Source organism: Rhinoraja longicauda, chromosome 1 (genome assembly GCF_053455715.1).
Source record: "Rhinoraja longicauda isolate Sanriku21f chromosome 1, sRhiLon1.1, whole genome shotgun sequence".
Taxonomy (NCBI): domain Eukaryota; kingdom Metazoa; phylum Chordata; class Chondrichthyes; order Rajiformes; family Arhynchobatidae; genus Rhinoraja; species Rhinoraja longicauda.
Genome location: NC_135953.1, coordinates 122,260,280 through 122,284,629, shown reverse-complemented (window position 1 = coordinate 122,284,629; position 24,350 = coordinate 122,260,280). Strand labels below are relative to the sequence as shown.

At 42.7% G+C, this 24,350-nt stretch overlaps 1 long non-coding RNA gene across 1 annotated transcript in view; it reads right to left on the bottom strand.

Annotated features, from left to right (window-relative positions):
* Positions 1-1,848: 1,848 nt before the first annotated feature.
* Positions 1,849-24,350, bottom strand: part of LOC144600556 (uncharacterized) — a 44,796-nt gene continuing 22,294 nt past the window's right edge. The window contains exons 5-8 of the long non-coding RNA XR_013548154.1: positions 15,975-16,078; positions 13,370-13,516; positions 3,269-3,581; positions 1,849-2,330 (exon numbers count right to left, since the gene is read on the bottom strand). This is a non-coding gene — a long non-coding RNA (uncharacterized LOC144600556). The remainder of the gene's footprint in view (positions 2,331-3,268; positions 3,582-13,369; positions 13,517-15,974; positions 16,079-24,350) is intronic.

The window sequence follows — 24,350 nt, the reverse complement described above, 5'->3', positions numbered from 1 at the left end:
AATCAGTACCCCGTTCCTGCCTTCTCCCCATACCCCCTGACTCTGCTATCCTTAGGAGCTCTATATAGCTCTCTCTTGAATGCATTCAGAGAATTGGCCTCCACTGCCTTATGAGGCAGAGAATTCCACAGATTTACAACTCTCTGACTGAAAAAGTTTTTCCTCATTTCCGTTCTAAATGGCCTACCCCTTATTCTTAAACTGTGGCCCCTGGTTCTGGACTCCCCCAACGTGGGCAGATCGGACTAGTGTAGCTGGGACATTTTGGCTAGTGTGGGCAAGTTGGGCTGAAGGGCTTGTTTCTACACTGTATGACTCTTTGACTCTAATTCTAACTAAATATAAAATTAACTGGGATCTCTGCTAAATTGTAGCCAATTAACCTACCAGCATAACCTTGTGGACCTTCAATTTGTTCACTGTTCTCAAAATAAAGAGGCACATCACATGCTTCCCAAAATATTTTATTGATGTAACTTATGACCTTACACAATATGTCATAATATTGATAATGCATAAACAATTTCACTTCAAATATGTAAATTGCAAATGGAACTGTGACAGGATTGGACAGCTTATAGGCACACCAGCCAAAATGTCCCAGCTACACTAACTAGTCCGATCTGCCCACGTTTGGTCCATATCCCTCCAAACCTGCCCTATCCATGTACCCATCCAAATGTTTCTTAAATGTTGAGATAGTCCCTGCCTCAACTACCTCCTCTGGCAGCTTGTTCCATACACCCGCCACCCTTTGTGTGAAAAAGTTCCCCCTCATATTCCTATTAAATCTTTTCCCCTTCACCTTGAATCTATGTCCTCTGGTCCACGATTCCCCTCCTGTGGGCAAGAGACTCTGTGCATCTACCCGATTTATTCCTCTCATGATTTTATACACCTCTATAAGATCAATTGGTTAATTAGTAAACGGTTGTACTACAATTCAAAACATACAGGACCAAAGGAGATACTGGTCCACAGCATGTCGGATGAGGGAGTTTGAACCTGTAGTGCTTAGACCGAGGTGTCTTCAAATGGTGGCTCTGGCATTTTAACAGGTAAGGGGTTTTCAGGTCTCAAAATTCATGATTGTTGGCTGGTGGCACTCCAATTTTATTCCTCAAGTAGCATGAACCATTTAGTTGTGAGGCAACCAAAGGTGGATTGGAAATCCATTTGCACTGTCTGCCAACGTTTGCTGCAGTTCCAGTTGCTAGGCATTTTACTCTGCTTCCCAATCCCATGTTGATCTTGAAGATAGACACAAAAAGCTTCAGACCCGTCACTGGGTCGAAGCTGGGTGACGTTCTCGACCCGAAATGCCACCTATTCCTTTTCTCCAGAGGTGCTGCCTGACCCGCTGTGCTACTCCAGCTTTTTGTGTCTATCTTTGGTTTAAACCACCATCTGCAGTTCCTTCCCACCCATATTGATCTTTTGGTACTTTGCCTCTTCCACTGTCAGAGTGGGACCACACGCCAATTGGAAGAACAGCACCTCAGTATCCTTAGGTAGCCTACACCCAAATGGTATGAACATTATGTTTTCCAATTTCAAGATAAACTCCCAAACCCCCTCCCCTTCTCCCCCCTCCCCATGCACAAATATTATTCCCAACACTAGCATCACCCTGTTCCTTCATACACCTCGTACTTCACGCATCTCCCACCCTTCCCTACTCTGCTTTTATCATTTGTTAGTTTTAATGAATTTAACAGGTAAATTAAACATTCATCTCTAGATATTTCTTGACATTTTTATTGACTTACATTTTCAAGATTACACGAATCATTCAATGTATGAATGACTTTAGAGAATATTCATGTTATAGAATTATGTGGATAGCAGACATTAATTAAAACAAGGACCAATCTTGAAGATAGAGAAAAAATGTGTTCTCAAATAATTTAAGGTCATTGAAACCATTTGTGGGATGTGGGACATTCTGATTCCGAATGCCATTGTAACTACACAGGTTAGGACAATGGATGAATATAAAAAATAAGAAACTGTAGATAGATGCAAAATGCTGGAGTAACTCAGCGAGACAAACCGATCTTCAGACTCGACCCAAAACGTCACCCATTCCTTCTCTCCAGACATGCAGCCTGTCCTGCTGAGTTACTCCAGCATTGTGTGTTGATCGTCAGTGTAAACCAGCATCTGCAGAACCTTTCTTCACATAAGAAACAGTAGATGCTCTAACCTTGAGCCTCATCAGAAAGATGACTGTTCAATTGGCTGTCATTGCCACCTTCATGTTGATCAGTGATGATGAGATAAAGGAAGATCTTCTGCGTTGACACATTGTCACAGACGCATCCCTGCCACTGAATGTAAAAATCATGACATGTCTGTCTTGTCACTTAATATTCTGCTGTGTGTCGCCGGCTACACACAGCAGAATATTAACATTAACATTAACCTTCAATTAACATTAACATTAACCTTCAACATTATTACAAAAGCGGTAAATTTAGGGTATCTTCAGAAGCCTTTAAACCATCCATGCAAATTATAGGGGTGGCACAGTGGTGCAGTGGTAGAATTGCTGCCTTACAACGTCAGAGACCCAGTTTCGATCCTGATTGCGATTGCTGTCTGTACAGAGTTTGTACATTCTCCCTGTGACCGCATGGGTTTTCTCCGGGTGCTCCAGTTTCCTCCCACATTCCAAAGGCAGGTTTGTAGGTTAATTGGCTTCTGTAAATTGTCCTTAGTGTGTAGGATAGAACTAGTGTAAGGGGGATTGCTGGTTGCCGTGAACTCGGTAAGCCAAAGGGCTTGTTTCCACACCATATCTCTAAACTAAACCAAACTAAACTAAACTAAACTAGACTACTATGTCCCAGCAAAGATGGTTTAACATCTTGATTTATTCACAAAATGCTGGAGTAACTCAGCAGGTCAGGCAGCATCTCGGGAGAGAAGGAATGGGTGACGTTTCGGGTCGAGACCCTTCTTCAGACTGATGTCAGGGGGGCGGGACAAAGGAAGGATATAGGTGGAGACAGGAAGATAGAGGGAGATCTGGGAAGGGGGAGGGGAAGGGAGGGACAGAGGGACTATCTAAAGTTGAGATCTTGTCAGTCACAGTGAGCTCCCATTGTGAATCTGTAATTCTGCAAAGTTAACTATTCACACTCACAACTGTTAAAGTAGATAATTATAGCATTTGAAACAGTAGTTAATTGTTGATTGTTGTCTTCATGTTTTAAAAAAATATAAAAATTGATATACTATTTGGAAACTTTTTTTAATCTCTTACCTCGATGGAGATGCGATTTTTTTCTGTACCGTATCTCCGTCCACACTGTGGCCTAACGTCGAAGAGCAGGTGGCCACTTGCTGGAGATCGACTTTGGGAGCTCCAACCGCGGTAGCCTGCGGACTTAACATCATGGAGCTGGCGGTCCCTGTCGGGGATCGACCTTGGTGCTCCAACCATGGGAGCCTGCGGACTTTAACATTGTGGATCTCTTGGTTAGGGGCCGACTTTGGGAGCTCCAGGCCGCAGGAGCTTTGACCGCCTCGATCGCCGATTGCGGGAGCTTCGATCACCCCGACTGCGGATGGTTCGACTGGCCCGGCCGTGGGAGAATAAACAGGAAAGAAGTTTAGACTTTATTGCCTTCCATCACAGTGAGGAATGTGGGGAATTCGCTGTGGTGGATGTTTATGTTAACTTTTATGTAGTTGTGTGTCTTAATTGGTACACGTGACAATAAAATACCTTTGAACCTTTGAAAAAACAAAGTACTGAGGAAATCAGCAGGTCAGGCAGCATCTGTGGAGGGAAATGGACAGTATAAATGTTTTTGGTCAGGATCCTTCTTTAGTTGGGTCCCTTACTCTGACTGAAGAAGGGACTCGATCAGAAATAGACGCTGCCTGACTTGCTGAATTTCTCCATCGCTTTGTTTTATGTTCACGATTACAATATTAGCACTTTGTGGTGTCTCCGCTGATGTACTTTTAGTTTGGAGAGAGTCTGAGAGGGTCTCTAATAGAATGTCTGTTTTTCCTGATGAATAGACTACCCTGAGGGGGAATCTCATTGAAACTTACTGAATAGTGAAAGGCCTGGATAGAGTGGATATGGAGAGGATGTTTCCACTAGTGGGAGAGTCTAGGACCAGTCACAGAATAAAAGGACGTACCTTTAGAAAGGAGGAGGAATTTCTTGTCAGAGGTTGGTGATTTATGGAATTCATTGCCATAGAAAGCTGTGGAGGCCAAGTCAATGTATAATTTTAAGGTAGAGATTGATAGATTCTTGATTAGTATGGGTGGCAGGGAGAAAGCAGGAGAATGGGGTTGAGATGAAGAGATAGATCAGCCATGATTGAATAGCGTAGATGGGCCGAATGGCCCAATTCTGCTCCTTTCACTTGTGATATTATGCACTTCATATCTGCAACTTCATGACTCAGTTCAATAATCATGAATAAGGGAAAGACTATCGATAATAAAATACCATTAAAATGGTATAATCTCTTGTCAAAATATAAAAAGTAAATATGTATAAATGTTACCCTGCTTTAGATTTTTGTGTTCATCTGGTACATTCTTCAGAAAAAAATCAGAAAAATCAAAAGAATCAACTCAGTTCGCTGTCCATTTTACAAGTGTTATCTGGTCAGTTTACTATTTAATTCTGACAATTAATCATGAATTTATTTTTGCCAGTCTGTGATTATAAGGTGAAATCAACATTTAATGATTTACCATTAAAAAGGGCATCCTTTTAATTCTTTATAATGCGCATCCTTGAACCTTACGTGTTCACGCTATATAATTGTCTAGTGAGGAGTGTAATTGAGGTGACTGGATGCCATTTAAGAATGGCAGATTCCTGGGTTTGGTCAACGCTTCATCTCTTTCTGTTAGCATGGGATCACTGCAGCCTGTATTGATATAATCAACAAAGATGGTATGTTATCATGGACTGAACAAGGGGGTTGGGAATCTGGCTGTAATAATATTTTGGTTCAGCAGCTGCATGTGTGCCTACTTCAAGTCTGCACTGTTGTTGGTTAGCAATCACCCTCAATTAGTGCGGAAGCAATGGTGTACGCAGGCCAACAACAAAGACTCTCTGTATATGATGATCATCTAAGCATTATCAGAGGATGAAAGATTCCAGGCATTGCTTAACATTTAATTTTCAGGATCTGGATGTCACTGACAAGGCCAGCATTTATTACCTGTCTGTTATTGCCTTTGAGAAGATGTGTGATAAGTGGCCTTCTTGATTCCTGCAGTTTCCCTGGTGAACGTACCCCTACAGTGCTCATGGGTGGAGAGCTCAGGATTTGGACCCAGCGATGATGAAAGATCAGCGATATATTCCCAAGCCAGGATGCTGTGTGGCTTGGAGGAAATTTCCGGGTAGTGGAACTCCCATGCATGTGTTGCCCTTGTTCTTCTTGGTGGCAAAGATCTTTCATTTGGGAGGTGCTGTCGAAGTGACCTAGGCAAGTGAGTGCAATCGTTTTTGTGGATGGTACACACTGCAGCCATAATGTGCTGCCGCTGGAGGAAATTAATGCTTAGAATGACGGATCAGGTGCACTCAAGTGGGCTGCTTCATTCTTCACTGGAATTGAAGTTGGCTAGGACTGTATTTTTCCGAAGAGGTGGATATGATTCCACTATACTGCTGACTTGTGCCTTGTAGACAGTGGAAACACTTTGGCATGCCAGGAGATGAATCACTCACCATACAATACCCAGCTTTTGATCTGCTCTTATAGGTGTGGTATATATGTGGTTGAGTTTCTGGTCAACGATGACCTCCTGAATATTGTTGATAGTGGGCCCTATGAATGTTTAGAGTACGTGGTTAAAGTCACCCTTAGTGGAGATGATTTTTGCTGGCACTTTTGTGCCACAGTGCTGCTTGAGGACTTGTATATGGTAATGAACATTGTGTAATCATCAGCAAACATTTCCACTTCTGACTTTATGATAGAACCAGGTTATCAATCATAGATATCCCGTTGTGCGAATTTTACCTGACATCAGGAGTTCTGCTCCTGAAATTTGTACAGTTTTTTCATATGCCTTTGTGAATTTCATAAATTCATATGTTCTAGGAGCAGAATAAGGCTATTCGGTCCATCATGTCTACTCTGCCATTCAATCATGGCTGATCTATCTTTCCATCTCAACCCCATTCCCCTGTCTTTGCCCCATAACCCCTGACACCCTTACTAATCAAGAATCTATCAATCTCGCCCTTAATAATATCCGTTGACTTGGCCTCCACAGCCGTCTGAATTCAGTGTGATATGGCCTCAGGTTCAACAGAACAGAGCAAAGTAATGATTTCTGTCACAGTCCCTACAACCGTGTTGAATTGTCGCGGAATTTGATCAGGATCACATGCTAATTTTCACATGCTGGTCAATGCCACCTAAGTCCCTGTTTTTGAGGCTGACCATCTGTCCAGCAGCTTCTTGCTTCCCATCCATCATCACTGTCACCTGCCACACTCACTCTCTTGCTTTGTAATTCACCCAGTGCTCCTTTCTCGAATTGACTAAACTCTTGTGGGTAGATATGTCTCTGCTGATGTTTGTGACAAGTAGTGTGATGAATGCTTGGGGCTTTGTCTGGGTTGCCCTACAGGCAGAGAAGGAGAACACAACAGAAGAATCAGAGATGGACACAAAAAGCTGGAGTAACTTTTGTCCTGTGATTTTCCATTCCTTGATTTCCTGATGTGTGCTGCCAGCAGGTGAAGCTTTGTGCTGAAGCAGTGAATTCAGCAAATTGAAATTTTGGAAGAACACCTACAGTGACACATCTTACAACCCCAGCAGGTGAGTATAAATAAACATGCGGCAACCAGCTGATTCCGGCAGAACTTTGCTTCCTGTCTATTTGAAAATTGAACCTTGGATCATCTTGGTCCTGATGGAATTAACCTACTCTCCTGAAACATTAATCTCCTCATGCTACCACCTTCAACAAAACAATATTGTGCAACAAGAATCTGTAGAAGTTTATTTGAATGGAGGAATGAGATTAGAACTGATACTGTTTTTGTGTTTTTCTGCAACTTTGCAAGTTTACTACATTCTGTTCCAGTTAGTTAGTTATTTAGTCAGACAGCACAAAACAGGCCCTTTGAGTCTGTGCCAATCCTTAACCACCCATCAACACTAATCCTACCATTTATACTTCCCACATTCTCATTAGCTCCCAGATTCTACCCCTCACCCACAAACAGGGAAGGGGGGGGGGGGGGGGGCGGAGTTTACAGCAGCCAATTAACCTATCAAATCGCATCTCTTTGTGATGTGCGAGGTAACCTGAGCATCCAAGGGAAACCCACATTGTCATAGGAACAATGTGCAAACTCCACATAGTCAGAGGCCGAGGTCAGGATCGAACTCGGGTCTCCAGTGCTATGAACTCGGGTCTCCAGTGCAGTTCTGTTCGCTGTGCCACGATGCTGTCTCTAAATGTTGTAGCCGCTATATTAATGCAAGTTGTCTATGCTATTCTTTTAAAGAATATCTTTTCCCAACTATTCCACTCTCCCTCCAAAGTTAGTCGCTATCCAACAATAACACAATGCCACAAAGATCTTGCTTGGGCAGGGCATGTGATACGATTGCTTTCAATGGGTATCACTAAAGTTTCTTTCTGCATAAATTGCAAAAGACATTTCTTCCTCAACCAATTTTTTCACACCCCCATCAGCCATGTAGTTTGTTGAAACAGAGAAATTCTACTTTGCAAAACCAGACTGCTGATGCAATCGAGACCAGCATTATATAATCATCATTATCATAGTTAAGGCAAAGCCTTTCTGACTCATGGAGGAAACATTCAAATCACATTGGTACTGAATAAATCAGACAATTGATGTTCATTCAAATAATGTTGGAATGAAGCAGGAAGATAATTATGCAAATCTATTTAGCCTGCCTGTAATTTTGCACTAGATAGATTATACAGACTAACTTGGCTCACATCATGGCTATAATCATGTATTTTATGTTGGAAAGACATTTCTTGATTTAGGACCCATTCCATGGAGCATTTAGGTAGGTGACTTTACAATGGCAATCGACAAGTGAAAAGTTTGAATTAATTTCAGGATTATCCCTCATTTGCACAGAACTGGTGAGCTTTTAGTCTGCAGAATTGGCAGGCCATGGTGTGAAAGGTGGAGTGTCAGGAGGGAGGAAAACTGGCAACAGAGAACAATATAGAACAGCACTGCACGCGAACTGTGGCCTTTGCTCCACGATGTCTGAGCACATTGTCTACTTAAACTAATCCCTCCTGACTGCACGCTCCATATTCCTCCATTCTCTGCATATTTATCTAAAGTCTCTATCTAAAGTCCTCTTAAATGCTATTTTCCTATTGACTTCCACCACCACCCCTGCCCACACATTTCAGGCACCTGACCTTCTCTGTGTATAAAATTTGCCCCTGCACACCTTCTTTAAACATTTCTCCTCTGACATTAAAGCTTGTAAATGACACTAAAGTAACTTGGCATTGTAGACAGATATGAAGGTTATCAAGAGTTACAGTGGGGTCTTGGTCAGTTGGGTGGAGGAATGGCAAATGGAAGTCATGCCAGGACTTTCACAGTGAACAGCAGGAACGTTGGGAATGTTGAAGAATGGAGGGACTTTGGATGACAAGTACATAGTTCCCTGAAAGTCTTGTCACAGTAGACAGGGTGAGGAGGAAGGTTTGAGGCATGTTGGTTTCATCAGTAAGGCACTGAGTGTAGAATTTGGGATGTTATATTGCAGTTATACAAGACATTGGTGAGGTCACACTTGGAATATCATGTTCAATATTTGATCACCTACTAAAAGATCTTATTTATCCGGAAAGAGTGTAGAAAAAAAGACGAGGAAGTTGCTATGACTCGAGGAACCGGTTTATAGTCTGTAGTTGGGTAGGCTTAATTTATTCCTTGGAGCATAGGAGCATAATCTTGGAGCATAATCTTATAGACACGTATAACATCATAAAGGTGTTATACGTGTCTATAATAGACAGGGTGAATGCACAAAGTTTTTTTTCCCAGGGTTGGAAAATCATGAACTAGACTAGAGGACATGGGTTTAAAATGAAAGGTTAAATAGTTTTATAAGAACCCAAGGGGTAACCTTTTCACACAGTAGGTGGTGTATATATGGAATTAAGTGGTTGAGGCAGATACAATAATGACATCGAGAAAACATTTGTGAGATTTATGGCTTTTAATCCTGTATCATACAAGATGTCCAATATTAGTGCAAAAACACATTTAGAACAAAAAACAAGCCCGTCATAATGCAAGAGGCGGCCTGCAGTGTTCTGTTATTGAAGTAAGATTATGGTTAGCAGGTTGGTTTAAGGACCTGATAGTTGTAGGAAAAGCAACTGTTCCTGAGCCTGGTTAGGTAGGACTTTTGGTTTCTGTATCTCCTGCCCAATGGCAGCAGAAAGACGATGGAATGGCCCGGGATTCTTGATAATAGAAGTCGCTTTCATGGGGCAGCACTTCATGCAGATGGCTTTTGATGGAAGGGAGGGCAGTGCCTGTGGAACAGGCTGAGTCCACCACTCTCTGCAGCCTCATGCATTCCTGTTCCATTGGAATTGCCATATCAGGCCATGATGCAACCAGTCAGGGTACAGTAACCTGTAGAGTTTTTTTGGTGTGGAAACATTTTCCAAACCAAATTTGGAAATTTAGTGTGGAAACATTTTCCCTATTTGTATGAAGGATATATTGGCAGGAAGTGAGATTGGGTGAAGAGGGTATTGGTCTTGGAGGGGATATGGAGTAGATTTACTGAAAGATACATTTAATCCAATGGTTAAATCTGAAGCGAGATTATGCCACCTATGGATATGCTTCATGTGATCTGGGAGGTTGGGTGGATTGATTGAAAAATTCAACAAAGTAAAGGAATCTGATTTGGTAGATGTGCAGAAACTATTTCTGAAGGCTGAAAGTCCAGCACAGGAAGGCATTGTATGAAATGTTGGAATCTAGGGCTCATAGGGTGATGGAACTGGAAATTTTCTTCTGAAAACACCATTGTTGGAGATATAAGGAACTGCAGGTGCTGCTACACAAAAACAGACACAATGTGCTGGAGTAATTCAACAGGTCTGGCAACATCTTTGGAGAAGATGGGCAGGTGACGTTTTGGTTCAGGACCCTTCTTCAGAATAGGTGATCGATCCAAAACTATTCATCTATTCATGTTCTACAGAGCTGATGCCTCACCCACTGATTTACTCCTGTATTTTGTGTCTTTTATTGATGGTAGGTTATTTGTTTGTTTTATATCTGTGATGGAAAGAATTTTGAATTTTGTTAACCAAACACAGTGACGGGTGTGTAGGAAGGAACTGCAGATGCTGGTGCAAACCTAAGATAGACACAAAAAGCTGGAGTAACTCAGCGGGACAGACAACATCTCTGGAGAGAAGGAATGGGTGACATTTCGGGTCGAGACCCTTCTTCAGACTAGTTAGGGAAAATGGAAACGAGGGATGTATAGGTTAGAAAGACTTTGGAATCAGGCAGTCAGGAGGGAAGCTGATGATGACATTTCTGAGTGCTGTCTAGGAGAAACACACTTGCACTTTCATATTCAGATAAGTAAATATCAGAAGCACCTTATCGATCAGGCCGCTAAAGATCAGACATTAGCAAATAAACAATCCTTCTTGGTTTTAGTGGGGGGAGGGGGGGACGGGGGACGACGACGGACGATGGGGACGGGGGGGGGACGGGGGACGGGGACGACGACACTGGTGCCTCACATGAGCAAACCTGCTGGCCAAAACAAAACAAATACGACTTGGCAAGATTTATGGACCGCAGCTTTAGAATGTAATAGCAGAAGAAGCAAACCATTTGGAGTATTAAGCCAGTGTTGAGGTTTTTGTTGTTGAACTAATTAAATCATTCAAATTACTTTTTCTGCAAAGATTGTTTTCTGCATTTAAATAGTGACTGCTATTTATAATATTCAAATTGCTATTAAATCAAATGTTAATAAATGTGAATTCTGGTATACAGTGATCCCTACTCATTAAATTGCTGTGTGCTGAATTATATAAAAGATAAAAAGAAATAAAATGTAAAATAGATACATATAGTGTTCATGATATTCCTAAGCACTTTACTGACAATTAATTACTTTTGAAATGTAATCGATGTTGTAATTTCCCATATTCGTGCACCATCAATTCAAACAACAAAGGTGATAATGAACAGATAATCTAATTTTGTGTTGCTGATTAAGAAATAAATATTGCCAAGCCACTAAGGAACCCTCCTGGCTTTCTTCAATATAATCATTAGAACCATTAACATTCAACTGAGAGTAGGTAGGGCTAAAGCTGCATGTCTCATCACAAACACAACAAATCTAACCATGCAGCACTCTCTCTGTAATGTGCAATGAGCTTACACTTAAATGTCTGCAGTGACATTTCAACTCAGAAATGTCTAAGAAAGAGAAGACAATGTTCCTCAGTGAGCTATAGTTGACATGCATTCATTGTGGAAGTTGGGAACTGAATGTGTATTGTAAATATTCGAGGAATGGCACAAGTATACCTAGGATTTCCAATAATGCGCGGAAGCATTGGTTGTAGAGAGAAGAGACATTTGTACCCACAGGATTGTAGAAGTGTCTTGTAGCATGTGCTCAGGGGGCAGTGGGAAGAGGTAGTGGAGGAGTACAGTGCAAAGAACATGAATGTCATGCAGGGCAATGCTTAACATTGAAGCAAGTTACTTTACTAAAGGGCCTGTCCCACTTAGGCGATTTGTTAGGCAACTGCCGGCGACTGTCAAAGTCGTAGCAGATCGGCAAAATTTTCTTTTACCCGACGACAATGCCGAGTCAGGTCGAGATTACACCGTCTTCGGAAACATCGCGAAATTCCCACGCTGTCAATGCTTCTCCGGCGATTTAATTTTCGCTGAAATCACTGACAAGTTGGTAAGTACTTGAGAGTTTTGAAATATAACATCTTGCCCGGGTTACTTGAAAACCAAGCTTCACGGTAACAAGGCATAAACTGGATTGACTTCCAGTTTACTAATAGCAGTATTAAGAAATTTAATTTTAGAAGTGGTTAAATGGATTTTTGTGTGGATTCTTTGAAAATGTCCGGGAGATGCATATTTGGTTTCTTTTTTTGCATATCTGGGTTGGGAGCCCATTTTAAATGTAATCGCAGATGGCCATAAACATCGCAAAAATTCCCACGCTTACCTGACCATCAAACTGTCGCCTCCAATCTACCTGTCAAATGTCCTGACGGTAAATAAATTGGTTAAACACAAGTATTTTATGGTATCTTCAAATGACTTTATTTATTTTAATATTATGTGCTTCTAAATGTATCTAAGAGAACCTAGCAAACCTGGGGACAGCATGCGACAGCGCCCGCAATAAGCAACGATACCTGGCGACAAGCCAGCTGTCGCCGAGAAATGTCACTCCGTTTGATTTCTCAGCGACGCCCTGAGATCCACTACGATTCTTGGAAGACTCCTCATGATCATGCCCGCGACACCCGGCGAACTGTCGGCGACAGCCTAGTCACCGGCAGTCGCCTTAAAATCACCGAAGTGGGACAGGCCCTTAAGTTGCCAAATCAAAGAGTTCATCTTCAAACAGCATGACCCACTAACTACTCCACTGGCTTCATCCACTGCTTAATAATGCATCAACCAGCAATCTTTATCATTTAACAGCAAAAAACAAATGGCTAGAGGAACTGAGCAGGTTGAGCAGCATCTGAGTAGACAGAGGATTAGTCAACGTTTCAGGTCAAGACCCTGCATCAGGACCCATTATCAATCAACACTCCAGTCTGCATATTTAACCTTACTCTCACACATATTGTTGCAAACTTCACATCCATGATGAAATTCTTTCATTGACTCACTGATGCACTTCCCCTTCCTTGCAGGAAAAGATCAGGAAAGATTTAGATTTAGATTTTTTTTTTTTAGATTTAGAGATACAGCGCGGAAACAGGCCCTTTGGCCCAGCAAGTCCGCGCAGCCCAGGGACCCCCGCACATTAACACTATCCTACACCCACTAGGGACAATTTTTACATTTACCCAGTCAATTAACCTACATACCTGTACGTCTTTGGAGTGTGGGAGGAAACCGAAGATCTCGGAGAAAACCCACGCAGGTCACGGGGAGAACGTACAAACTCCGTACAGTACAGCACCCATAGTCAGGATCGAACCTGAGTCTCTGGCGCTGCATTCGCTGTAAGGCAGCAACTCTACCGCTGCGCCACCATGCCGCCGAAAGAATGTACAGTTGGAATGAACTAGAGGAAGACAAACATACCTGCGTGCATGAATCCCCATAGAAAGACAGTGCTGGACTCATGGCCGGGATTTCACTGATGTCGTGGCTGTCCAATGATCAGGCAGATCAAATCATCCTTCTCTTATCCACTTCTGGCTCATTCTATTATGTCATCAAGCTCACAAACTACACATCAAGAAAGAAGAAACAGTTTCTTTCTCTCTTCTTCCTTCACCATAACCCAATCTTTATACTTTTTCTAATTTTAGATACCCACGAAATGGAACCTCTCCAGTCAAAGGAGTGGATAGTGAATGTAAAGGACTGTCAGTCACACACACAACCTCTTCCTGGAGGCTGCACAGCTTAAAGATAGGACTGCACCTGCAGGAGCCGTGACAGGGCAAAGAGTAGCCTTGAACAGAAAAGGAAACTGCTGGAAGAACTCAGCGGGTGGGTCAGGCAGCATTTGTGGAGGGAAATACAATGTTTCAGGACGGGATTCTGCTACAAGAGTAGAGTAGAGGGGAGATGGCTGTCAGGAAGTGTTGAGGGGAAGGGATGGGGCAAGAGCTGGCAGGTGATAGGCAGATCCAGATGAGAACGGGAGAACGGGTGTAAGGAACCAGGAGAAGATGGGGGTGGATGATGAGCAAAAGGAGGAGTTGAGGAGGAGAAAGGAACTGGGTGATGAGGGTCAGGAAGAGTAGATAAAATAGATCTGTGTGAGATGGCCTGGGGAGATCAGTAGATGGGAGAGTGCGATGGAGTGGGGTGGGTTGGCTTTACTTGACACTGGAGAATGCAATATTCATGCCATTGGGTTGTAGGTTACCCAAGCGGATTAAGAGGCGCTATTCTTCCATTTTACATTGGCTTCTCTCTGGCAATGGAGGAGGCCAAGCATAGACAGGTCAGTTTGGGAACAGGAAGGAGAACTGAAGTGGCTAGCAACTCCAGCTGACCTTGTAGAGGAGGCCACAGCAAGAGCACTAAATGCAATAGACAAGGTTAGAGGAGGTGAATGTGGATCTTTGTCTCACCTGGAAGGGCTGTTTATGTCCCCGAATGGAAGCAAGAAAGGAGGTGTAGGGACAGATGTTGCACCTCATTCAGATGCAGGGAAAGTTGCCTGGGGAGGGAAAAGAGCGGGTGTGGAAGAACAAGTGAACTAGAGTCATGGAATGACTAGTTTCTGCAGAAAGCAGGAAAGGGTGGGGAGGGGAATATGTGACTGGTGGTGGAATCTCGTGAAAGCTGGCAGAAATGTCGGAGAATGTCGTGTTGGTTACGGAGGCATAATGACCACATTATAAAATTGGATTTCAATATGCATTTTCCATTTTGTATCATTTTTAGGGTATTGAATTGGCTCATTAAATTTTTGATTGCATGGAATTAAGGTAGAGAGGTGGATATTGATTCTGAACATCAAAGGGTTCCGTGTCACAGCAAGACATTCATTAGTTATCAACTCTACAAGAATGTGATTCAGACAAGAGTTGAGAGGATAACCCTTCTCTCATTTCCCAACCTTTGACTTCTCATGGTTAAATACAAGTGACACAGAGCAGTGCTGCAGAATGTCATGATCTCAGGCATTTGCCTACACCTTTGGTAATACCATAAACCAGCCCATACAGACACTGCATTGCTCAGTATTAGAAAGCTTTAAAATCCCAAGCCGGAGAAAGTAACCCAGCTACTAAGCAGTAAACAGCTCATCATTCTTTTCAATAGCTCTGGTGGGTGATGCAGTGGGTCCTTCAAGTCTTTACAGCCCTGTTCAGTCATGCATGCCTAAGACAGGGCTTCAGCTGGAACGTGGAGTTCAAAGGCGGAAGTGCTGGCAATAAATCAACATGCACATTGACGTCATAATCTCACAGTTCTGCATATTCCTGACACTCAGTAACTGTCTGGAAGAAAAAGCTCTCCACCAAGATGGTAGAATCAGTGCCCTTCTTATCACATGGGTATACATATCTTCAATCCCAATTTTGTTTTAATTGACAGCTGCATCTCCATAAAGCACCTTGCATGGAACTTAGCCCAGATGTTTATGGCCATTGGCTCACTACTTATACTGACTTGTTCAATAGCATATTAGGGTTGGAATAATACCCCAATTCTCATTTTCTGAATGGGAAATTGATGTTTCTTGCTTATGTGCTTTAACTATCGCCAGTGATGGATTAAGGAAGTATCCTTAATGTTTTCATGTTTTATGTTTTATTCTTAATTGTTTACTGTATGTCGTGTTGTTACTTGCGAGCAAAGCACCAAGGCAAATTCCTTGTATCTATACATGCTTGGCTAACAAAATGTATTCAATTCAATTCAATTCAATTCAACTCAATTCAATTCGTTCTTTGTGACGAGGCTTGATGTAAATCAATAAATTGCCAACAGTCACGATGAAATTCACTTGTTCAATCATAATTGACAATGAATGTGGTACACTTCCCCATATCAGTGGGTGGCTTTTCCTAACTTAATGAATACATTTACACAATCATTTTTTTGTAACTTTCTCACAGGCTTTTACTGGCCTTGGTGCTTTATATATGTTTATCTTTGAAATTCTGACTCACCGTGGTCTCTTTTAAATTCCTGGTGATTGTGTGTGCTTCGGTGATCTTACCTCAGTGTTCACAGGCAGAGAGGGAGGGTCTGCTCGGCCTCCTGCCATGCACCACGGTTCAGCAACCAGCCAGCACACCTCATAGCTTACTTGTTATTTATGATCTACTAGGGAAAAAACATCAAAGCTGGCTCATTAGCACCGAAACCACCTACCACTTCAGATGGCAAATTTTCTCCACTTTAAGACAGACAGGAATAGATAATTTTTCCAGATCATCTCTGGAAATATGTTAAATGAATTCCAAAACAAGATGATGATTAAATAGATCCCTTGTTGCCTTTCATCTCTTTGATTCCTTCACTGAAATTCACTCCCTCCCAAAACTTTGGTCTTGGACTTAACTAACATGATAGAGAAATTCTAGATGTGATTTATTTTGAAAACTAGCAGAAAGTACAGATTGTGATCTGGAATTTTTGGTGGGCAGTTGAAGATTTTAATTACTGAACCTTGTGTAAGAGACAGGACAAAAACAAAAATAAATATGCTCAGATAGCAGTCAAGAAAACACAATCTAAATTGGTTTCAGGAAATCAATTAGGAAGCTATTGCTGCCAATTTAGGACCTTTCCTACAATCCTTAGTCGCAACCCCTCCCTCGGCCTGTGTCCTTTCACTGTCAGCGGATGGAGGAATGCACTGGTGTGTCCAAACACACACTGTAATCTGTAGTTTAGTTAAATTGCTCGGATCCTATTTCACGGAGACACCAGACTGCATGACTCCTCTCATTCTATCGAACACATCACCATCCCAGGAGCATTCCCAAAATATTCAACATTCCTTCAATCTTTCTCATGCCACGTCCTGCCCTGTGGTATCACATGAAGGATCTCTCGGCAGTAGCAGCATTGACTGAGTATCGCAATGCCGTCTGGCCCTGCAGTTCTATTTCATACTTGTGTCACCCTGTCTTTAAATCACACTGTATATCACAATCTTACATAGAAACATAAAAAAATAAGTGCAGGAGTCGGTCATTCGGCCATTCAATATGATCATGGCTGATCATCTAAAATCGGTACCCCGTTCCTGCTTTTCCCCCATATCCCTTGATTCCTTTAATCCTAGGAGCTAAATCTAACTCTCTCTTGAGATTGTCCTCAGGACTGGGATACCTGCATGTTCCTACGAACAAATCCCTTCATCCAATCCCTCTCTTTGTTATGTTTTAACTATCATTCTGACCTTCCTCTTCTGACCCTGAAAAACCTGTCCTCAGTTTTGGCCTTTGTCCTATCCCCTTGTGTCTCAAACTTCAATGAAACTCAAGGTCGACATGACATTGAGCTCTGCTTTCATAACCTTTATCTTTTACCCACATCTATCCTGGATTCTCCCCCCTAACCCAGTAGATCCTCGATTTTCCTTCAAGATTCTCCATTCGGCGCGGCACAGTGGCGCAGCAGTAGTGTTGCTGCCTTACAGAGACAGAGACCCGGGTTCGACCCAGGCTACGGGTGCTTACTGTACAGAGTTTGTACGTTCTCCCTGTGACCGTGTGGGTTTTCTCCGGGTGCTCCGGTTTCCTCCCACACTCCAAAGACATGTGCGTTGGTAGGCTAATTGACTTCGGTATAAATTGTCCAATGCTGGTGTACGAGGATCACAATAGACAATAGACAATAGACAATAGGTGCAGGAGTAGGCCATTCAGCCCTTCGAGCCAGCACCGCCATTCAATGCGATCATGGCTGATCACTCTCAATCAGTACCCCGTTCCTGCCTTCTCCCCATACCCCCTCACTCCGCTATCCTTAAGAGCTCTATCCAGCTCTCTCTTGAAAGCATCCAACGAACTGGCCTCCACTGCCTTCTGAGGCAGAGAATTCCACACCTTCACCACTCTCTGACTGAAAAAGTTCTTCCTCATCTCCGTTCTAAATGGCCTACCCCTTATTCTTAAACTGTGGCCCCTTGTTCTGGACTCCCCCAACATTGGGAACATGTTTCCTGCCTCTAATGTGTCCAATCCCCTAATTATCTTATATGTTTCAATAAGATCCCCCCTCATCCTTCTAAATTCCAGTGTATACAAGCCTAATTGCTCCAGCCTTTCAACATACGACAGTCCCGCCATTCCCTGGTCAGTGCGGACTCGGTGGGCTGAGGGCCAGTTTCTGAGGGGCGGTATGGTGGTGCAGCGGTAGAGTTGCTGCCTTACAGCACCAGAGACCCAGCTTTGATCCTGAGCTCGGGTGTTTTCTGTAGAGAGTTTGTATGTTCTCCCCGTGAGTTTTTTCCACGTGCTCCATTTTCTTTCCGCACTCCAAAGATGTACAGGTTTGTAACTTTGGTAAATTGTAAATGATCTCTAGTGTGTGTAGGATAGTGTTAATGTGTGGGGATCACTGGTCGGTGTGGACTCGGTGGGCCGAAGGGCCCGTTTCTGCGCTCTAGCTCTAAGCGAAGCTAAACTAAAGCTGCTGTCCTTCCTTTTTGTTTTAACTTCTCTCAAACTTCACATCACAATCTGTCAATAATTTATCAATCAGACTCATCAATTTCTCTACTTTCTTCACCAACTTTAATCAATCCCACCTCTGAATGCGAACATGTAATAATATCTGCACATTGTAATGAATTGTGCTGACTAGGATGGTTTAGTATACCAGCTTGTACCTTTCAAGCTGAACACCAACTCTATCACCTTAAACCACTCCTGGATATTATACCTGACTACTGGCCATCGTGTGCTTTCCTGGAGGTCCTTCTCTCAATGCCCAGCTGCATACTTTTTCAGATATGCTTAGTCCACTTTGATTTACTTCCCATGATATCCAAGGAGAGCTATCCAAGGGTTCCTATTTCAGCCTGGTCCATACACCTCATTCAACTGATTTCCTTGTAGCTCAACTCTCTTTTGCTCTCTTCCTGTCTGATCTGTCCTGACATTCATTTACAATGCCTCTTTTATGGCTGAGATAGACAGATGTCTGCTCTTTAGGGACATTTATTAATTGTGGGAGCTAGCAGGAATGTGGAACTGAGGCCATGATCAGATCAGTCATCATCTTAACCAGTAGCACAGTTGGCTTGAAGATCCATGTGGCTTCCACCTGCTTCTATTTCTTTTGCCCTTGTGATCTTGGCCTCCTACTTTCAATGCTTCCTTAAGGACAGCAGGAGCCCTTAGCTAGAGGAAACATTTCCCCGCATCTACCTTATTGCCCTCTTCAAGAGAATGTTGTAAGTTTCAATGAGGTCTCCTCTCATTCTAAACATCAGAAAATAAGGATATAGCCCACTCAATCTCTCCACATATGGCAGACCTACAATGCCAGGATCCAGTCTGTTAAATCTTCATTCCGCTCCCTCCATTGCAAGCTTATTCTTTTCTCAGGTATGGAGATTACCAATGCATACACTATTCCAGATTTGATCTCACCAGAGCTCCATGTAATTATGGTAAGACAACATTAATTCTGTACTTATATCATCTTTTAATAACAGCTACCATATCATATTCCTTCTTAATTGCTAGCTGTACCATGTTATCTTTCACTGACTTATATACAAGGACGCTTAGGTGCATTTCCTGTTAATATTTCCCACTCCTCTCATTATTTAGAAAAATACTTAGTATTTCTATTTCTTTCTACTCAAATGGATAGCCTCACATTTTTCCACATTGTAATCCGCTTGCCCACTGTTCCCCTTTCGTTCTAAATCCCTTTGAAGGCTCTATGCATCTTCATCACTATTCACATGTGGTTTTGGTTCTTTAGCAAATTTGGAAATATTAACTTTGGTTTCCTTAGCAAAGTTATTAATACAGAACACAATAGAACATATTAGTTGGAACATAAACACCGATCCTTGTAGTACCCCTTTCCTCACTAATTTCCAACCTGAGAAGACCTAGAACACAAAGTATTCTAGTGGAGTAACCAACCAGTTCAGGGTGCCTCTCTGGAGAACATGGATAGGTAGCGTTTCAGGTTGGGACCCTTCTTTAAACTGATTGGAGGGTGGGAGAAGAAAGCTGGAAGAGGGGAGGGAGGAAGTCACATGGGGGGTGGAGGGGTGAGGGAGGCAGGTGGAAGAAACAGGTGGGACTCCACATGAAGCAAAGGGGAGGGGCAGACCTTTTTGTTCCAACTCTCTGGTTTTATCTGTTAACAAACACACAGTATATGACCTCAAATTCCATGTGCTCAAACCTTATTCATCAACTTCCTAGAGGGACCTTATCAAACTCCAAACACACCACATACACTGGTTCCCCCTCATCTACCCTTGTACCAACAGTCAAACACGATTCCCCTTTCATAAATGTATGTTGACTCTGCTCAATCACTTATTGCTCTTTGCCTTGATATCACATCTTTGATTATAGATTCCAGCAGTTTTCGCATTATTGATCTTAATGTAACAGTCAGTCATTCACTGTGTCCCCTGAATCTTTTTTCTTTAAAAGTTGGATTACATTTATTACCTTGCAATCTACAAGAACCGTGCCAGAATTAATAGACTTTTGGAAGATGATAACCAATGCATCCACTATTTTAAATCTCTGGGATGTATATTGCAAGGTCCTTGCAGTTTACAGTTTTCAGGCGTATTTATTTCCCTAGTAGTTTTTGTTCACTATATTTCATCATTTCGCTTGATACCCCAGCCTTTCCCCCAGCTGCTCTTGAATTTCCCAAACTCTTGAATTCCCTCATTAAACCTCGCCCACTCTTTCTTAAATTGTGGCCCAAAATCTATCTGTTTGAAATGTTAAGAATTGTCCTTATATGTTGATTACTTTCCTGTGAGCTATTGGAATGTTTATGCGATGTGGTAAGGCCTTCCAAAAATGTTCTTGTCGTAGTGACAGGCCCTTAGACTGCAGTCGTTCCCCACCTTTGCTGAAGGGTTTCTTGTGTTTGCCTTTTTATGTCACTGACGCATTTGCAGAACCTATTGGTAATAGAACATAGAATATAGAACATAGAACATAGAATATAGAATATAGAATATAGATTATAGAATATAGAATATAGAATATAGAATATAGAATATAGAATATAGATTATAGAATATAGAATATAGAATATAGAACATAGATTATAGAATGTAGAATATAGAATATAGATTATAGAACGGTGGCGCAGCGGTAGAGTTTCTGCCTTATAGTGCCAGAGACCCAGGTTCGATCCTGACCACTGGTGCTGTCTAAATGGAGTTTGTACGTTCTCCCCGTGACCTGCGTGGGCTTTCACCGAGATCTTCGGTTTCTTCCCACAACTCCAAAGACATACAGGTTTGTAGGTTAATTGGCTTTAAATGTAAAATTGTCCCTAATGTGTGTAGGGTAGTGTTATTATGCGGGGATCGCTGGTCGGTGCGGACTCGGTGGACCAAAGAGCCTGTTTTTGCGCTGTATCTCTAAAAATATAGAATATAGAATGTAGAATATAGAATATAGAACATAGAACAGTGCAGCAGAGACAGGCCCTTCGGCCCACAATGTCTGTACTGAACATAATGCCAAGACCATCTCTTATTTGCCTGCAAATCCACATGCCTATCAAAAAGCCTCTTAAATGCCATGTAATGTTATGCTGCAGCAGTCTTGAACAATGGTGCTGATTTCTTTCTTTCTATAGCAGCTTCCTCTCAGTCACAAGCAGATTTCTAGTGGGAATTCTATCGGCCCTCGTATTTCCAATGAGTCCTACTGGATGCAGAGTATTTGTTACCCATTCACATAGTAGATTAACAGTGCAGACACCTAAAATTCCATGAAGGGCTGTACCCACAGCAGCTTTGTTTATCAGGGAAACTGATGCAAAATAGTCATACAACAACTAAAGACACTTTATTTTACCTAGCATCTTTAATACAGTACAACACAATAAAGTGTCTTGTAGAATTTGTCAAATACATTTTGACACAACATTATTAATGGGTTGTTCTGACTGATTGAGGCATCGGAGCTCACAAGTGCCCTTCAAGTCCTCTCTAATGTGGAAAAGCCATTGGGTGCAGTCTGCTGCTGGAAAACTGGTTCGTGGAATATCACACAGGATCATAGTAGTGGAAGACTTTCCCAGTGTAACTAACGGGTGTTGTCCCCTGACTGCCTTGATTCCATATGAAGCCCCATCCTCATGTCAAAGCAGTGGTGACTTTCAAGGAATCATTGAAAGATAAATAGCACAGAAACAGACCCTGATGGCTCACAGCAAAAACAAACTGCTGGAGAAACTCAGCAAGCTGAGTAGCATCTGTGGGCAATAGGGACTGTCGATGCTTTGGGTCGAGGCTCTGAATCAGGGCTGAAAGAGAGAGAGATTTTAAGGATTGTCTTAAAGAAGAGAAATAGGAGAACTAAAACGGAAAGGTTAAGGGAGGGGATAGGGAAGGTATTCCAGAGTATTTATTGGCTGTTGTAGGCACAGATAAATCTGGAGTTGACTAAGAAGACAGATTGATGACGTGCTGACATGATTTATAGGGCTGGAGGTGATTACAGAAAAGGGGAGGGGTGAGACCATTGAGAGATTTGGAAACAAGGATGCTGATTTTAAAATTGAGCCAGGGCAAGAGCCAATGTCAGTCAGTTTGTGCAAGGGTAATGGATGAATGAGACATGATGTGGGATTAGTTCACAAAGAATAGAGTTTTGGATGACATTAGTTTTGGTTTCCCTAATATTTAGTTTTAAAATAAATTTCTGTTCATCAAATTCTAAAGCAGTCTAACCAATGAGACAGCAGTGGGTCAGGCAGCTCAGCGGTGGGCGAAAGCTTGAGCATTGTTAGCTCTGTGAAAGCTGACATTTTGGAATGACGATGGCAAGAGGCAGTGTGCATTTAAGAAATAAATTAGTCTTATTGTCCAATGGAGCTGAAGATAACATCACCATAGCTATAGAATAGTCAGAGGGGTCATTAGAAGTGTGGTTTCAATTAGTCCTCAAACAGAAGGCTGCGTTTAAATGGTCGTGGGGAAGTTGCAAATATCAACAGTGGATGCAGAGGTAGGCAAAGAGAGCATTAACCTTTATCTCCTTTCCCAAAAGCAACGGTTAGCAGCCTGGAGAGCTGTACAGATTTTGAGCACCAGGATTCCCCGACGTGCAGTGAGCTACTGATTATATTTGTGTGGCCCTATCTTTGCTGTTTAACAGTGCGACTAGCCACCTGAGTCACACAAGACGGCGCTGTCTCAATGTGCACCTCATCTATAATCATTACTATGACTTAACATGAGTAAATGTTTGATTCTTTGGAAGGTTTCCTACCAAAATTTGACCCTAACGGCTCCTGTGGGAAATAAAGAATATCCTTGTCGGCCAGGGCTTATGACATTTTGTAACTTCCCAGATCAGAGTTGAATACAGATGCAGTGTTATGTCTGCTTCATTAGAGGCATAGTCAGGCAGAATACTGACATTGTGGAGTGACTGTGCCAATTTTGAAGCCTCGTCAGCTAATCACCAACAAGAGCTTTTAGGATTGATGCCATCAGTTACATGCTGCAGGATTTTGTTCTGCAAAAGGTATCACAGTGGAAGCCACCTAGGAGGAATCTTGAAGGAACATTAAGAATCAGCAGTAACAATGTACTGCTCCTGATTCCCCCACCTGATCTCTGATCTTACTGTGGCTAGCAGGGGTGCTCATTGCTATCTTACATCCTTGGTGCCCATGGCAACTGTTTAAGTATCTATGGTCGGAGCTCTAAAATAAAAACAAAGAGTGCTGGAAAAACGCAGCAGGTCAGGCAAGAGGAAGGGAAACAATCTGCGTTTTGGGTGTTCAACCCTTCATCAGAACTGCAGATCCAAAACATCCACTCAATAGTCAATAGTCAATAGTCGTTTATTTGTCACATACACATAAATGTGTAGTGAAATGAAACATTACCCGCAGTTGAAACACTAAGACCAATAAGAATAATCAATAAAAATGCAATAACACATACAATCATACACTAACACCAAACAAAATAAACATCCATCACAGTGAGTCTCCTCCAGTCCCTTCTCACTGTGATTGAAGGCCAAAATGTATTTTCTCTTCCCTGCCGTCTTCTCCCGCGGTCAGGCTGTTGTAGTTGCCACGTCGGGGCGGTCGGGGCTCCCGACATTGGAGCGCCCGCTGGGCGGTGAAAGGTCCACGGCCTATTCCAGGCCGCGCCGGACGGTGAAAGGTCCGCGGCGGGCCGACCCAAGCCCCGCGATTCGGGGCGGGCGAACACGCTGCCTCTGCCGGAGCTCCCGATGTTGGCCCCCACCCAGGGGCCTGTGGGCTTCTGACGTCCACGCGGCCCGCGCCGGAGCCTCCGGAGACGAGTTGCAGCCGCTCCCGCAGCATCCGCAGGCAGCCAGCGCCGCAGGTGGTGAGTCCGGGCCGTGGGCTCTGCGAACCAGAGCCC